A 13,449-nucleotide genomic window follows, 5' to 3' on the forward strand; every position below is an offset into this window, starting at 1 on the left:
GACGCATAGGTACGGTGCCAGATAAAGGAAGAAAGGCCCCTTGCCGCTGGCGGGCTACCAGTCCACCAATCATTTTAAAGACTAACACGTTCAATCAGCTTGTGCAGCGCGGGTGTTCAAGAGGGAGGGGGGATAAAAGGGCAGCCCCAGCTTTGGTCAGGGTCCTTGCCTGTAAGAGCGACCACTGCGCTGGCACTCTAGGGCCTGCACCCTGGCTAGCCAGAAAATAAAGCTCCTCTTGAGTGATTGCATCCTTGGTGTCTTTGTTCGTCTGCCTGGCGGGGTGCAGGAAGCCGGTCCCTAACATTATATATATATGCCATCTTGCAGACGTACCATCATTTCCAATTTGGACCTATTATCAAATAAATCTTGTATGTACTCTGTATCCTCAAATTTCTCTCAATTCAACATTACATCATTGGAACTAATTTTCAGGTCAAAGGGCTTTTTTAAGCTCATGATACATTTTCCTAAAAAATTTACCTCTTTATACTCATCAGCTAGAATATGGAATACTCACTTTACCAGAGTGAAGTACAATTTGAAGGGCAAACAACAGAAACTTGTTTAGGCTGGGCGTGGTGGCTCACGCCTGTAATCCCGTCCCTACTATAAATAGAAAGAAATTAGCCAAACAACTAAAAATAGAAAAAATTACCAAGCACAGTGGCCCGTGCCAGTAGTCCCAGCTACCTGGGAGGCTGAGGCAGGAGGATTGCTTGAGCCCAGGAGTTTGAGGTTGCTGTGAGCTAGGCTGACGCCACAGGACTCTAGAGCAGGCAAGACAGTGAGACTCTGTCTCAAAAAAAAAAAAAAAGAAAAACTTGTTTAATTCACAACTCACTGCTAGTAAGGTGAAAAAAACAGATATTGTAAGATATTGGGCTATAAGGATAATGGACACTTTTCAGCTTCTATTTACTGCTTGTTTGTTAACCGCAAGACATTATGAGTACATTATGGGATGCAAAAAAAAAAAAAGACAAAGAACGCGGAAACCGGAGTCTCTCAGCTAGGACCAGGAACAGGTTAGAGCCTATCAGGGGCAGGATGAAGTAAGAATCACTGTGGAAGCAAATGCATGACCAGTGTGTAAACAACTGAGTTATAAAAAGGAGACTAACACACAAAGGAGGGTCCCTGCCCAGAGAAGAGGCCACTGCACTGGCACTCTGGGGGCTCAGACCCTAGCTCGAGCTAGACAATAAAACTCCTTTGGATAATTACAGCCTCAGTGACTCTGTCTCTCTGCCCTGCGGCCTTATGAATCTCGAATATAACAATATACCACCCTCTCTTTGACATAAAATTAATTTTGATCTAAAAGCAACCGAAAAGCAACAAATGGGGAAAGATCTCCATATCCCCTGGCTTTTCTGCCCAAAGACAGGATACAAATTCTCCTTTACTGGTGATAACTCGAGACTTTTATCAATCCCAAGATGACATCAGAGGATTCTCCAGAAAAGAAACTTTTCCTCCATTGGTTTCCTTCTAGGGCAAAGTTGCCAGCTGGGAGGAGGGAGGTCAGACAGGCCTCATCATGCCCCCCTCCATTCTTGGAGACTTCCTTTGTAACCCATTAACAGGCCTAAGGGTATGCAAGACAAGCCTGCAGGCCCTCAATTTGCAACAAATGGTGGCTTATCACTGGTAATCAGTTTATGTTAAAACATTCCAGGTCTTTAGACAAAGCTTCATGTCTTTAGCCAATTACAATCTAAAGAATCTTTAAACCCACCTATAACCTGTAAACCGCCCCCCTTCGAGACGGCCCTCCTTTTTGGTCCAAACCAATGTATGCCTCCCACACATTGATTAATGGCTTTACCCGGAACCCTTGTCTCTAAAATGTATAAAAACCAAACTGTAACCCAGCCACAGCGAGTCCACTTGCCCAAGGCCTCTTGGCAGTGGCTCCGGGTCATGGTCCTCAAATTTGGCTCAGAATAAATCTCTTTAAAATTATTTTGCAGACTTTGGCTTTTTTTCCGTTGACACCTTCCACAGTTTCCCACCTTCGGAAGTCTAAAATTGCTTTCCTTTGTCCTGTCATTTCACTACAAATTTATTATTCCTTATTGAAGATGTTATATAAGCCAGGTTCTAAGCCACTGCTTTAAGTTATTTTTCACTGAGGTTTCTCCTGCATGATATACACTGCATACATTAATAAACTTGTTTTTCTCTTGTTATTCTGTCTTCTGTTACAGGGGCCCGTCCCAATTAGTGGGGTCCGTGTCAACTTGTGGGGTTAAACAAAAATTTTATTTCCTCCCTGACAAAGGTAAAATATTTCCCATTTCTTTTGCTAACTATATTTAAATTTATTCCTAGTCAGTGAAAACACATTCCCATTTCTTTTGCTGTTTATACTTCCTATTTTGCAAGCTGTTAGTGATATATTGCAGTAAATCAAAATACACAAATGAGGCCAGGTGCAGTGGCTCATGCCTGTAATTCTAGCACCCTGGGAAGCTGAGGTGGGAGGACTGCTTGAGGTCAGGAGTTGGAGACAGCCTGAACAAGAACAAGACCCCTATGTCTACTAACAATAGTAAAAGATAGCCAGGCATGTTGCACACCTATAGTCTCAGCTACTTGGGAGACTGAGGCGGGAGGACTGCTTGAGCCCAGGAGTTTGAAGTTGCTGTGAGCTATGATGACGCCCACTGCTCTCTAGCCTGGGCAACAGAGTGAGGCTCTGTCTCAAAAAATAAAAATCAACAAATGAAAAATATACAAAATACAACTCCTAGTGGCACTCTTATCACTAGATACAACAAATAAAAAAGTATGGTTCTTCCCTATGCAGGGAAGAATCCCTCATAATAGAAGCTGCCACTTTTATAACGCCACATATCTCTTGAAGTTGGAGAGTCATGTCAGATGAACTATCCCACCACAGACCATCTATCCGATTTTCACCTCAGCATAAAACAGAGAATATTAAAGAGATCTTGGCACAGAAAGGTACTTCTAAGGCAGGAGTCCTTTAACTAGTATTTCAGGATCTAATGGTAGACTTTAAAGTACGTTCAACTGTATTATAATAGGGACAAGGAAACACAGCTAGTGACAGAACAAGATGATTTCTAAGCTGGCAGCTGCCCTGTCCATTATAACCCTCCTGCTCAGGCTTCCAACATAGCAGCCGAGTAAAATTCTAAAGAAAGCACCAATTCCACATTATGCTACTTTCACCTCTTCCTTTCCTTTCCTGGATTTAAGGCTTTAGGAATAAAAATGGGCTTTTCATTACAAAAAGACTATAATCCCTGATTGGTTAATAAGCCTTTTTTCCTTTTGTTTTTTTCTTATTTTCTTTTAATCTAAAAGCTCAGGCTCTGTTAAGCAGCTCTGGGCTTTGTCCTTCAAAAAGGCGTTTAAGCTTACAATTTCCATCTGTAAAACAGGAAAACAATTAGTAAGTACTTCATGGGGTCCTTAAAAGATATTAAATGCATACAAAGTGCTTAGTGAAGATCTAGACACCATAACTTAAAACCTTTCTGTAGCCTAAAAAGGGGTGCCTTCCCACTTTGAAAATAAATATATTAAGAGGTAAAAAATAACCTTGTTGGACCCAAGTTAGAAGAGTTGGTATAGCTAAATTTAGGAAATCAAAAGTAAAGAAATAGAAGGGCTGCTAAACTTTTGCAAGATTACCTCTGTTTAGGTTAATCAATAATAGTACAAGTATACATCGTTTGATTGTGCTTTGCTTTATCAGGATTCAAAGATACTGTGTTTTTTTACAAACTAAAGACTTGTGGCAATCCTGTGTCAAGAAAGTCTATTAGTGTCATTTTTCCAACACATGTTCATTTCCTGTCTCTGTGTCACATTTGGTAATTCTTACAATATTTCAAACTTTTTCATAATTATCTTATCTGTTATGGTGATCTGTATCAGTGATCAATGTCATTATTGTAATTGTCTGGGGATACCACAAACCATGCCCACGTAAGACAGCAAAATTAATCAGTAAATGTTGTATGTGTCAATGGAAAAGAACCTAAACTCTAAAATAATTTCAAGAGGTTTATTCTGAGCTGAATATGTGCAACCATGGCCTAGAGAGCCACACCCAAGAAGCCTTGAGTGAGTGGTCTCACTCAAGTTGGGTTACGGTTTGGTTTTATACATTTCAGGGAAACAGGAATTACACAGAAAGTCATAAATCAACACATGGAAGGCATACAGTGGTTTGGCCTGAAAAGGCAGGACATCTCAAAGCAGGGAATTACAGGTTATAGGTGGGTTTAAATATTATTTGATTTATAACTGGTAAAAGAAATGAAGCTTTGACTAAAGGCTTGGAATGTTTTAAATTCACATAAGAAAGCCTGTTAATCAGAGATGAGCCACCTGGATGTACACTGAGGCTCAAGAAACATAGCCTTAGGCCTGTTAATGAATTACAAAGGATATTTCCAAGAATGGAAGAGGGCATAAAGAGGCATGCCTGACCTCCCTTTGCATGGGCAGCTTTAGAGTATTTCTGGGGTCCCCTTGGCCAAGAGGGGGTCCATTCAGTTGGCTAGGGGGCATAAGACTTTATTTTAGTTCACATACAGGCTCCAACAGCTCCACTGACCAGCTATTCCTTTTCCTTAGGCTTTCCTATTTCCTGAGACACAATATTAAATTAGGCCAATTAATCACTCTACAATGGCCTTTAAGTGTTCAAGTGAAAGGAAGAGTTGCACGTCTCTCACTTTAAACCAGAAGCTACAAATGATTAGGCTTACTGGGGAAGTTATGTCAAAAGCCAAGACAGGCCAAAACCTAGACCTCCTGCACCAGTTAGCTAAGTTGTAAATACAAAGAAAAAATTCTTGAAGAACATTAAAAGTTCTACTCCTGTGAACACATGGGTAAGAAAGAAAAACAGCCTCATTGCTGATATGGAGAAAGTTTCAGTGGTCTGGATAGAAAATCAAACCAACTACAACATCCCCGTAAGCCAAAACATAACTCAGAGCAAGGCCCTAACTCCCTACAATTCTATGAAGTCTGAGAGAGGTGAGGAAGTTGCAGAAGAAAAGTTGGAAGTTAGCAGAGGTTGGTTCATGAGGTTTAAGTAAAGAGGTCATCTCCGCAACAAGGAGAAGCAGCAAGTGCTGATGTAGAAGCTGCAGCAAGTTACCCAGAAGACCTACCTAAGATCATTGATGGTGGCTAGATACCACAGATTTTCAGTATAGATGAACTAGCCTTCTATTGGAAGAAGGTATCACCTAGGACTTTTATAGCTAGAGAGGAGAAGTTAATGCCTGGCTGCAAAGCTTCAAAGGACAGGCTGACTCTTCTTAGGGGCTAGTGTAGCTGGTGACTTTAAGTTGAAGCGAATGCTGACTGATCATTCCAAATACCCTAGGGCCCTTAAGAATTATGCTAAATCCACTCTGCTCTAGAAACAGCATAACAAAGCCTGAATGATGGCACATCTGTTTATAATGTGGTTTACTGAATATTTTAAGCCCACTATTGAGACCTACTGATTAGAAAAAAAAAGATTCCTTTCAAAATATTACTGCTCATTGACAATGCACCTGGTCATCTGATACATGTCACAAAGTGTTGTTTTCATGCCTGCTAACACAACATCCACTCTGCAGCCCATGGATCAAGGAGTCATTTTGACTTTCAGGTCTTATTTAAGAAACACATTTTCTAAGGCTATAGCTGCCATAGATAGTGATTTCTCTGATGGATGTGGGCAAAGTAAATTGAAAACCTTCTGGAAAGGATCTACCATTCTAGGTGGCATTTAAAATGCATGGGAGGAGGTCAAAATGTCAACACTAACAGGAGTTCCGAAGAAGTTGATTCTAACCTTCATGGATAAATTTGAGGGGTTCAAGACTTCTGTGGAGGAAGTAACAGCACATGTGATGGAAAACACAAGAGAACTAGAATTAGAACTAGAGGACTTAAGTCTCTGACCATTTCAGATCAAGTAATCTCTTTCTTGGCCTAAGCTCTAAACACCCTTTGCCTAAAACAGCAATTATTACATTAACTTGGGACATTTTTATATTGTATTTACTGTAATTTACTCTTCCTGTTTTTAAGTCTTTTTTTCTTTTGTCAAGATAAAGTTTCTACAGGTACAGAATATGCTTCTCTGTCTGATGAAAGCAGGTAAGTGCTTTGCTAATAAATAATGATTGATAAAAAGGATTAACTCATTTTAAAGTGTGACACTTTTTGCCACAAAAAAATAAAAGCTATAACAGTATCTTTTCTTTTTCTACACAACATTTTTTCATAATCACTACTCTAAGGAATAAAATTATATTTAACTTTATTTAAATAAATTTAATCGACTGACTTTAATCAATTTCTCCCTAATAAGAGAAATTAAATACCAAAAGGATAAGATTTTTTTAGGGTAGCACAAGCTTTGGAGGATCACAAACCATTGTAAATGACTTAAGTTATTATCACGCCTGTTGAAAATGCATGCTCTATACCTATCAAAATCATAGAATTGAAGGTGGAGTTCAAACAGGACACATTTGCTCCTGTTAGGAGTAGGAGCTTTTTCTGGTTATGTAACCATAGCTATCAACCTACTATGGATTAAAACTGCTCTGTTACAGAGAAAGGAAGAGCACATTTTCTCTCTTGGTTAAGGCAATTTAAAATGTTTGAATTGAGCCAGCAGGAAATAGGTTGCAGTCAGTATCGAAGTATAAGTTTGTGACTCTACACTGTATCACAATCACATGGGTTTTTATTATTGTTATTTGGGGAGAGGAAATATTGCAGAATACAGAAAAACACAAAGTACTATTACTTATTTATCTGACCCCACCCATTTGCATCTCTGCCCATCCACACTCCCACTCCACCCCTCACCCACCACTTAAAGGCAGGGGTTACATGCCTTATCCATAGTCATTTTCCTAGCATATGTTGACACATCATTTTTTCCTAGATAAACAATATACTTGCCCATTTTCTAGAACCCTAAACACATAGTAATGAAGACAATTAAAAGCAGTTATGGGGATGGACACACTTGAAGTGGGGAGGGGGGCATGGGCAATATATGTAACCTTAATACTTGTACCCCCCATAATATGCTAAAATAAAAAAAATAATAAAAACAGACATGGTTTACAAAAAAAAAGAGCAATTATGATCCACTACCCAGAAATAACTGATAATATTTTTGATATATTTTTATCCAGTCTTTAACTTATTTTTAAAGAAGTTTTCTACTACATAGTTTACAGCAATTTTTAGCCTTAAGGCTAAAATTAAAATAATAACCTGCTAATTTCTATAAAGTAAGCTTTGGAATTGGCAATAGAGGAATTTAGTCTAGATGTGTTTGGGACATGCACAAATTTGATTCATTTCTATTAGATTTTTGTTTTAGATATTCAGAGTCCCAAGATCCACAATTTAGAAAAGTGATACAGTTTAAGAAATTCAAAGCAAACTCCATGAGTGGCTAAGTAGTTATTTCAACCACCTATCAATTTTTAATGAGAAAAATTTTAAATAAAACATATGTTGTGATCCATCCCTAAAGTACCTTACCCATGTTGTGGCCAAATTACCAACAGCCAAAAAGTATAACTAGTCCTCACGTGTTCCCAAAGTCAAATAGCAAAGTTTTCAAAATTTGAATATTTCAGAAATGTATTCTAATGAGCTTATAACTTTATTTTTAAATGTCATGCTTAATTATGCATTGGTCTCTATGAGAGACAAGTTGAATGTTTCCACTATTCTTATCCAGTTCTTCATTCCTCACCAGGTTGAATCAGGATCTTGTCTTTCAGTTCTACCCTGAAGAGAATGAAGGGCTTGCTATGATTTATTATATTCAGAGAATGACTGGGCCACATTTCCTCTATTGTGTTTTCCTCCTGTGAAGTATGGTCTTTTCACGCAACTAGAGAGGTAAGATCTGTAATTCAGTCCTAGCTAACGACATTACTTCAATGGGATTTGAGGCCAAACCTACTGCTGATGTCAGAAAGTGTTTTCCTGCCTTTCTTAGTCCCATATACGGGTGTCATCCCTGAAAGAGGATCTTGGGTGAAGGAGTGATCTAGGGTGGGGCTTATGAATTCTTCTGTTCTGGCCAAAAGAACCTTTTAGGCCAGGCGTGGTGGCTCACGCCTATAATCCTAGCACCCTGGGGGGAGCATCGCTCAACGTCAGGAGTTCGAAACCAGCCTGAGCAAGAGCGAGACACCGTCTCCACTAAAAATAGAAAGAAATTAATTGGCCAACTAAAAACACATAGAAAAATGTAGCCAGGCATGCTGGCACATGCCTGTAGTCCCAGCTACTCAGGAGGCTGAGGCAGAAGGACTGATTGCTTGAACTCAGGAGTTTGAGGTTGCTGTGTGATAGACTGATGCCATAGCACTCTAGCCCGAGCAATGGAGTGAGACTGTCTCAAAAAAAAAAAAAAGAAAGAAAGAAAGAACCTTTTAACATCTCCCTAACAGCACCCTCTTCTCATTATTTCTTCATTTTCCCTCTTTTTGAAGGTGTAGTTGTTCTGAGACAACATTAAGGTATTTGCATTTGGGAAGGACTTGTCTAGCCATTTGCAGATAAGATTCTTTTTTTTTTTTTTTGAGACAGAGTCTCTCTTTGTTGCCTAGGCTAGAGTGAGTGCCGTGGCGTCAGCCTAGCTCACAGCAACCTCAGACTCCTGGGCTCAAGCGATCCTTCTGTCTCAGCCTCCCAAGTAGCTGGGACTACAGGCATGCGCCACCATGCCCGGCTCATTTTTTCTATATATATTAGTTGGCCAATTAGTTTCTTTCTATTTATAGTAGAGACGGGGTCTCGCTCTTGCTCAGGCTGGTTTTGAACTCCCGACCTCGAGCAATCCGCCCGCCTCGGCCTCCCAGAGAGCTAGGATTACAGGCGTGAGCCACCGCGCCCGGCCGCAGATAAGATTCTTTACACAACTGTTTGCATTTGACAATACGATCACTGATTTTCCTCTACATTAATCACTGCACCTTGCATATAGCAGACACTCAAGTATTTTCATATATTATAATTTATAATATCATTGCCTTGAGGGACAGGCATGATTATCACCAATCTACAAATGCATGGAGAAGTAAAGGAGCTTGTTCAAGCCCCAGAGCCAGTTGGTGAAACCAACATTCAAAACTGTAGGTGTCATCTAACTCCCTCTCTTCTCACTATACCAGTCTGCCTCTCTAATGAAATAGAGAGTGGTACTAAAAGAACTGAAAAAGTCCTTTTCTTATATTCTAGATAATTTGAAATCACCAGGCTCCCAAAGTGGGCTGCTCTTGATTGATCTGCCCATACATAGGATGGCATTTAATACTCAAACCTAAGAGACTGATGTAATGATATGCATGTGCTTACCAGTCTATTCCATCAAAGGAAACAGGAAATGTCTGCCATTTACTCCCAGCAGCAAAGCAATCACAAACTTTTCCAAAGTTGACATACAATGACTCAGAAAAGTTTTTAAAAGTTTGTAAGTTTAACACAACTTAAAATCCATCCAAAAAATAAAACTTTTTGTCTAATATTCATCTCTTCTTGGAACAACCTTATTTGGATGAAAAATGGAAGAGACTGTGTCTTTCCCTTTGATTTTTCCTCAAAGAAAGGATGCACTGAATAAAAAGTCTTCCCCAGCCCAGCGCGGTGACTCACACCTGTAATCCTAGCACTTTGGGAGGCCCAGGTGGAAGGATTGCTTGAGACCAAGAGTTTGAAACCAGAATAAGCAAGATAGCAAAACCATGACTCTACAAAAAAAACAGAACAATTAGCTGAGTGTGGTGGTTTACACCTTGTATTCTCAGTTATCCAGGCAGCTGAGGCAGGAGGATCACTTAAGCCTAGGAGTTTGAGGCTGCAGTGAGCTATGATAACACCACTGCACTCTAGCCCTGGCAACACAGCAAGACCCTGTCTCATTCATTCATAAATAAATAAATAAATGTCTTCCTCATCTCACCAAAAAAAAAAATGTGTATGTAGGAAATATTTGTTGCAGTCATAAAGTTTTTCTAACTTTATTCTTTTAAGACACTGCCATTGCCTTTTAGGACACTGCCATTGCCTTTTAGATAACTTAGTAACATAACAATGCTTTGATGTGATGCTAAAAATAAAAAAAGCTGGTTCTTCCAGTTTCAGACTGGGGAAGTTAGTTCTCCAACATCTATTAGGTTGGTGCAAAAGAACTGCAGTTTTACTACTGCTGAAATTTGCCTTTTGATATTGGAATACATTCGTACATAAATGTGGTCATGTTATACACCATTTTAATGTACACTTCTCATGTTATTTTTTTTGCTAATGACTTGTTAGTTGCTAGTTATTTTACATTTCTTTTAGACTATGGAAATGATGTTAGACAAAAAGCAAATTCGAGATATTTTCTTATTCGAGCTCAAAATGGGTCGTAAAGCAGCGGAGACAACTTGCAACATCAACCACACATTTGGCCCAGGAACTGCTAGCGAACGTACAGTGCACAGTGGTGGTTCAAGAAGTTTTGCTGGGAGGTCACTCTCCCCAGGCTCTGTCCAGGCGGCATAGGGGAGCATAGGGCTCTGCCCCATGACGTACAGTCCCTTTCCACAACGTTGGAGATAAAGCTGGGCTTCGTGTCTGCGCCTGCATATTCCTACGACTTCCCAGAGTCCTGTGGACAATGACTGGGGAGACAAACCATGCAGGAGACAGCTGTCTAGAGCGTGCAATCTTAATCTTGATTTGTCTTCAGTTTCTTTCACTTACTGACAAAAAAAAAAGTTTTGCAGGCCGGGGGCGGTGGCTCACGCCTGTAATCCTAGCACTCTGGGAGGCCCAGGTGAGTGGATTGCTCAAAGTCAGGAGTTCGAAACCAGCCTAAGCAAGAGCAAGATCCCGTCTCTACTATAAATAGAAAGAAATTAATTGGCTAACTAATATATATAGAAAAAATTAGCCGGGCATGGTGGCACGTGCCTGTAGTCCCAGCTACTCGGGAGGCTGAAGCAGCAGGATTGCTTGAGCCCAGGAGTTTGAGATTGCTGTGAGCTAGGCTGACACCACGGCACTCACTTTATTTTTAGCCTGGGCAACAAAGCAAGACTCTGTCTCAAAAAAAAAAAAAAAAGTTCTGCAAAGGAGATGAGAGCCTTGAAGATGAGGAGCGCAGAGGCCGGCCATCGGAAGTTGACAATGACCAACTGAGAGCAATCATCAAAGCTGATCCTCTTACAACTTACATGAGAAGTTGCCAAAGAACTCAACATAGACCATTCTATGGTTGTTTGGCACTTGAAGCAAACTAGAAAGGTGAAAAAGATCCATAAGTGGGTGCCTCATGAGCTGACCAAAAATCAAAAAAATAGTCGTTTTTGAAGTGTCATCATTCTCTTCTTGTACACAGGGACAATCATTTCTTTATCAGATTGTAACATGCGATGAAAAGTGGATGTTGTACGAAAACCAGTGACAACCAGCTCAGTGGCTGGACCGAGAGGAAGCTTCAAAGCACTTCCCAAAGGCAAACTTGCATCAAAAAAAGGTCCTGGTCACTGTTTGGTGGTCTGCTGCCAGTCTGATCCACAATAGCTTTCTCAATGCCAGAGAAACCATTACATCCGAGAAGGATGCTCAGCAAATCGATGAGATGCACCAAAATTGCAACGCCTGCAGCTGGCATTGGTCACCAGACATTCTTCTCCACAACACCCAACTGCATGTCACACAATCAATGCTCCAAAAGTTGAACAAATTGGGCTAGCAAGTTTTGCCTCATCCACCATATTCACCTGACCTCTTGTCAACAGACTACCACTTCTTGAAGCATCTCCACAACTTTTTTCAGGGAAAACACTTTGACAACCAGCAGGATGCAGAAAATGCTTTCTAAGAGTTCGTCAAATCCCAAAGCACAGATTTTTATGCCACAGGAATAAACAAACTTATTTCTCGTTGGCAAAACTATGTTGATTGTAATGTTTCCTATTTTGATTAATGAAGCTGTGTTTGAGCTTACTTATAACGATTTTAAAATTCACAGTCCGAACCACAATTACTTTTGCACCAACCTAATATGAATAGTTATTTATGTCTATGTCTATGTATATGCACGCCTTATATATACTTGGGCACTGACTGCAAGCTATTTCCTGCTGGCTGAACTCAAATATTTCAAATGGCTTTAACCAAGAAAAACAAAGGACCTATTCATTATCTTTATTTCAGTAGCTACTGGCTACCCAAAGCAATAAAATCCTAACCTCCCTATAGTATGTGAGAGGTAAAGAAGAAAAAAACATACTTCAAATTACAAAATTCTTTTGACCTAGGACATATGTTAATATTTTGTTGCTGTTGTTGTTCAAATAACCTACAAAAGCATGCTCAGGATCCAATCCCTGTGCTTTTTGTTGCTAACTTTATTTTTTATCAGCTTAAAACAAGACTATCACTGAAACAGCAAAAGAACTAGAAAATTTCATGACATATCTTGGTTAATAAAGCTCCCTATTAAATTCATTTTTACTAGAAGATCTGTCAATATCAAACAGCGAATGACTCATAAAGCGAAGTACTTTATATATGTTATCACTAATCCTTACAATAACTCTGCTAGAAGGATACTATTAGCTTATTTCTCAGATGACCAGACCATGTGGTATGATATAGATAAAATTGCAGAGTAGGACTTGGAATTCTGCCTTTGGCACTTACGAGTCTTAAAATCTTGGGCAATTAATAACTCTGAAAACTAAACCCTCTGATAATAAGAGAGGAAAAGAAAACCATTAATAGTATTATAGAAGTATACATGCCTTATTAAATATCTTCCTGTTCCAGGGATTATTTGTCCTCAACTACCAAAACCAGCACATTTGAAGGGCTTCCACAACCACCTGATTGTTAGGCTTTCTTCACTTAAGTAGTTAAACTGACCTCTGATCTAAGGCTAGGAATAGGTGACTAAAAGCCCTTTCCATGAGGAGGGAGTGGATGGTGGAGAATAATTTTAAGATAAGGCTAGATAAAGATATCACAAGAAAACAAACAAAAAAACTATAGACCAATATTCCTTATGGATACAGATGCAAAATTCCTCAATAAATCACTAGCAAACCAAATCCAGCAGCATATGCATGTATATATATATATATAAAATATATATATATATTTTTTTTTTTCCTTTTAAAGAGATAGAGTCTCACTATATTGTTCAGGTTGGACTCAAATTCTTGGGCTCCAGTGACTGACCTTCCTGAGCCTCCCACATAGTTGGGACTATAGGCATGTGCCACTGGGCCCAGCTCCAGTAAATAGCCTATTAAAAAGATTATATAACATACCAAGTGGAATTTATCCCAGGTTGGTTCAACATATGAAAATCAATATAATATACTATATTAATAGAATTAATTTTTAAAAATATGATCA

General features: G+C 39.4%; 1 protein-coding gene and 1 non-coding gene across 5 annotated transcripts in view; one reads left to right on the forward strand and one right to left on the reverse strand.

The window, feature by feature from the left end:
• The window catches only part of ABL2 (ABL proto-oncogene 2, non-receptor tyrosine kinase), a 127,359-nt gene that overhangs the window by 45,580 nt on the left and 68,330 nt on the right, over positions 1-13,449 (reverse strand). The window lies entirely within an intron of this gene.
• LOC142869792 (small nucleolar RNA SNORA73 family) lies at positions 10,531-10,733 on the forward strand. Its single transcript, XR_012918349.1, has one exon. It is a non-coding gene; the product is annotated as a small nucleolar RNA SNORA73 family (small nucleolar RNA).

Source organism: Microcebus murinus, chromosome 2, assembly GCF_040939455.1.
Source record: "Microcebus murinus isolate Inina chromosome 2, M.murinus_Inina_mat1.0, whole genome shotgun sequence".
Taxonomy (NCBI): Eukaryota; Metazoa; Chordata; class Mammalia; order Primates; family Cheirogaleidae; genus Microcebus; species Microcebus murinus.